The 4,795-nt window shown below is 42.2% G+C and overlaps 1 pseudogene; it reads right to left on the bottom strand.

The window, feature by feature from the left end:
* Nucleotides 1–698: 698 nt before the first annotated feature.
* Nucleotides 699–850, bottom strand: LOC142358173 (5.8S ribosomal RNA; annotated as a pseudogene).
* Nucleotides 851–4,795: the final 3,945 nt, after the last annotated feature.

The following is a 4,795-nucleotide window of genomic DNA, read 5'->3' as shown; positions in this document are numbered from 1 at the left end:
CTGAATACCAATTACAGGTACTAGTAAATGCACGTTACTAAGGACTATATAGTTCTAGGTTACTGTACACAACGACGTTCACATGTTGATGTTTCAGCTGCCGCTTACTAGAAACAACATAATACTTATCGTGCATACCTTTCCATAACTTGTCCTTTTCAGATGCATTAGTTTCCCTTTGTCTTGGCTTCTACAGTCAGACTGGCTACTAGTAACAGCACAGTACTAATCACATATCGTTCTACAGTTTGCAGACAACTTTCACATGTTGATGTTTCAGCTTTCGCCTACTAGAAACAACATAATACTCGCTGTATACATTTGTAGTTCTCTATGTAACTTTCATGTGAAGAAGTTTCGCCAGTCTTTTTGACTGTCTCAAATCTGAGTCATGCTTAGGCTACTAGTTGCTTCATAGTACTTATCGCCTCGAGATCATTGAACAAAACTTGATTTTCACATGTTGCTGTTTCAGCTTCCGCTTACTAGAAACAACATAATACTAGTCTCATTAAGTTCCGTCTCTTTGCAATTTTCTTATGAAGAAAATTCGCCATCACAATGACTCCAGCAGTTCTTGATCAAGGAATGCAATCATTGATCAGAATGCTATTATTTGAATCGGTTCTGCTTTAAGTGTTCCAATTTTATTGGAAGCACCAACAATAGAACATCAATGTGTTCAATCGAGAGTTATATAACCCTGAATCGGACGCAGTCAACAGCCGAAGCCGAGACCGCCTTTTGCGTTAGAGAGGTCGGTAAACAAATCTTGCGATTCATACCGAATTAACACATATAGCTGTGCTCCTCTTCGTAAAGCGAGCCAAGTGATCCCCTGTTGAAGGATGTATTTGGACCAATCTAGTAGCATTTGGTTTCCAACAAGCTCTCCCAAGTTAGCTTACTTATTGGGCTTTTCAACCAATTCGGTTGGCTACAAGCATCATCAAAGTACTAGCCACAGTTTGATCGCAAAATTCTACGACTTTCACATGTTGATGTTTCGGCTTGCGCTTAGCCTACTATAAGCAACATAATACTAGTCATATCATAGAGCGTGATCAGCTTGTGACGTTCTCATGATGAAGTTTCACCAACAGTGTCTCACTTCGAGCTTAAATCCAGCTACTAGTAACTACACAGTACTGACTGCAACGATAACTTTTATCTATACCTTTCACATGCTGCGCTTTCGGCCAGGGCCTACTAACGTCAACATAATACTCGATATAAACTTTTGTTCATGATGCAGCTTCCCCATGCAGAAGTTTCGCCTTCAAATGCTCTCTTGGCCATATGACGTAAGAAAAGGTTACTAGTAACATCACAGTACTAGCCACAGTTTGATTGCAAAATTCTACGACTTTCACATGTTGATGTTTCGGCTTGCGCTTAGCCTACTAGAAGCAACATAATACTAGTCATATCATAGAGCGTGATCAGCTTGTGACGTTCTCATGATGAAGTTTCACCAACAGTGTCTCATTTCGAGCTTAAATCCAGCTACTAGTAACTACACAGTACTGACTGCAACGCTAACTTTTATCTATACCTTTCACATGCTGCGCTTTCGGCCAGGGCCTACTAACGTCAACATAATACTCGATATAAACTTTTGTTCATGATGCAGCTTCCCCATGCAGAAGTTTCGCCTTCAAATGCTCTCTTGGCCATATGACGTAACACAAGGTTACTAGTAACATCACAGTACTAGCCACAATTTGATCGCAAAATTCTACGACTTTCACATGTTGATGTTTCGGCTTGCGCTTAGCCTACTATAAGCAACATAATACTAGTCATATCATAGAGCGTGATCAGCTTGTGACGTTCTCATGATGAAGTTTCACCAACAGTGTCTCACTTCGAGCTTAAATCCAGCTACTAGTAACTACACAGTACTGACTGCAACGATAACTTTTATCTATACCTTTCACATGCTGCGCTTTCGGCCAGGGCCTACTAACGTCAACATAATACTCGATATAAACTTTTGTTCATGATGCAGCTTCCCCATGCAGAAGTTTCGCCTTCAAATGCTCTCTTGGCCATATGACGTAAGAAAAGGTTACTAGTAACATCACAGTACTAGCCACAGTTTGATTGCAAAATTCTACGACTTTCACATGTTGATGTTTCGGCTTGCGCTTAGCCTACTAGAAGCAACATAATACTAGTCATATCATAGAGCGTGATCAGCTTGTGACGTTCTCATGATGAAGTTTCACCAACAGTGTCTCATTTCGAGCTTAAATCCAGCTACTAGTAACTACACAGTACTGACTGCAACGCTAACTTTTATCTATACCTTTCACATGCTGCGCTTTCGGCCAGGGCCTACTAACGTCAACATAATACTCGATATAAACTTTTGTTCATGATGCAGCTTCCCCATGCAGAAGTTTCGCCTTCAAATGCTCTCTTGGCCATATGACGTAACACAAGGTTACTAGTAACATCACAGTACTAGCCACAATTTGATCGCAAAATTCTACGACTTTCACATGTTGATGTTTCGGCTTGCGCTTAGCCTACTAGAAGCAACATAATACTAGTCATATCATGGAGCGTGATCAGCTTGTGACGTTCTCATGATGAAGTTTCACCAACAGTGTCTCATTTCGAGCTTAAATCCAGCTACTAGTAACTACACAGTACTGACTGCAACGATAACTTTTATCTATACCTTTCACATGCTGCGCTTTCGGCCAGGGCCTACTAATGTCAACATAATACTCGATATAAACTTTTGTTCATGATGCAGCTTCCCCATGCAGAAGTTTCGCCTTCAAATGCTCTCTTGGCCATATGACGTAACACAAGGTTACTAGTAACATCACAGTACTAGCCACAATTTGATCGCAAAATTCTACGACTTTCACATGTTGATGTTTCGGCTTGCGCTTAGCCTACTAGAAGCAACATAATACTAGTCATATCATAGAGCTTGATCAGCTTGTGACATTCTCATGATGAAGTTTCACCAACAGTGTCTCATTTTGAGCTTAAATCCAGCTACTAGTAACTACACAGTACTGACTGCAACAATAACTTTTATCTATACCTTTCACATGCTGCGTTTTCGGCCAAGGCCTACTAACGTCAACATAATACTCGATATAAAATTTTGATCATGATGCAGCTTTCCCATGCAGAAGTTTCGCCTTCAAATGCTCTCTTGGCCATATGACGGAACACCAGGTTACTAGTAACATCACAGTACTAGCCACAGTTTGATTGCAAAATTCTACGACTTTCACATGTTGATGTTTCGGCTTGCGCTTAGCCTACTAGAAGCAACATAATACTAGTCATATCATAGAGCGTGATCAGCTTGTGACGTTCTCATGATGAAGTTTCACCAATAGTGTTTCATTCGAATTGGTTCTGCTTTAAGCTCTCCAATTGTTTTGGATGAACCAGTTTTGCCCTTCGAAGCCACTTTTGTGAGCTTTTGTGGGTCTTTACCAAGAGGATATACCTCAAGGCCTCTTTCAATTCCTTTAAGTTCTTTCAACTCCTTTACAGTTTCTAGGTTCACATAGCTGCAAACCTTATTTCTAGTTTTAAGTCTGGCCAACTTGGGGAGAGTTGGTGCAGACCGTGACCAATTCTAGTAGGATGCCACAACAAGAATGTGATCAACTTAGCTTGTCGATGAACCTGCCCCACATTCAAACAACTCTATCGCCTTTTCCTCGTATAGTTATATGCGAGGGCCTCTCATAGAGAGCGCTGTTAGCAACCTTTTCCACATAGACGATAAAGTTGTGAGTGTTTTGCACATGGCTGTTGTCATCACCACGTGACGAGTCAACTCAGCTTGACTCTCTACACTCCGACAAGCTTTGCACATACGCCTTTAGTTCAGTATGTGTCTTTAATCTGACTCCGGTGCCTCAAGCCGGAAAAATTGTCAGATTATGATCATTATCGGTTAGTCATCCCGATGCAAGATCGTATCGTACTGTCTTTGTCTACCTCCAGATTCCGAAGAACAGGAGGAGACTCTCCCAGACCTACATATCTGGGAGAATGTTCAGAGGGCGAGAAGCTGTGGATTACTCTCCCCTAAGAACTGACTAAACTTTACCCTCGTCCAAGGTAAGTTTATTTTAGCTAGCCTTCTATGTAAAGGATCTGAGGCTAAGCTGTGTTTTTTCGAGCCTTTGGCTCGGAGCAAGTTCAGTGGGCGCCCCGAGTAGCTCAACTCTTTCCCACTGAACAGCGCAACGCTCTGTCACTCGCTGGGATTTTTGCGTGTCGGTTCTAACCACGCGACTTGTGGACCTTTTTAGGCCTTTCTCATTCACAAGTCTATAGCTGGGCTTCTATAACCCAGCTTCTGAGATCTAGATAGCTGCAGTTCTGCTAGGCTGCTTTTGCTAACTAGTCTCCCTTTAAGCAGTCCCTTGCCATGACTGCTGAACTATGTATCCACACAAGTAGTTTTTGAGCTCGATACATAATTCGAGATTGGTTGCCAAGCAATCTCTAGCGACAGAGCGTCATGCGCACTACAGACATGGCCTCACCAGCAGCCATGCCCGAAGGAATCAATCACTGATCCTTCCGCAGGTTCCCCTACGGAAACCTTGTTACGACTTTTACTTCCTCTAGACAATTAAGCTCGATCCGCTTCATCCCGTTGCCGGAGACCGAAGTCCCAACAGTAGGAATTTGCAATTCTTGCTTAACTATCCAATCAGTAGTAGCGACGGGCGGTGTGTACAAAGGGCAGGGACGTAATCCCTATGAGTTGTTGACTCATAAGTACCAGGAATTCCTGGTT

This window comes from Convolutriloba macropyga, unplaced genomic scaffold (assembly GCF_964194025.1).
Source record: "Convolutriloba macropyga unplaced genomic scaffold, txConMacr16.3 SCAFFOLD_5019, whole genome shotgun sequence".
In the NCBI taxonomy this organism is placed as follows: Eukaryota; Metazoa; Xenacoelomorpha; order Acoela; family Convolutidae; genus Convolutriloba; species Convolutriloba macropyga.
This window is presented reverse-complemented; position numbering and strand designations above follow the sequence as displayed.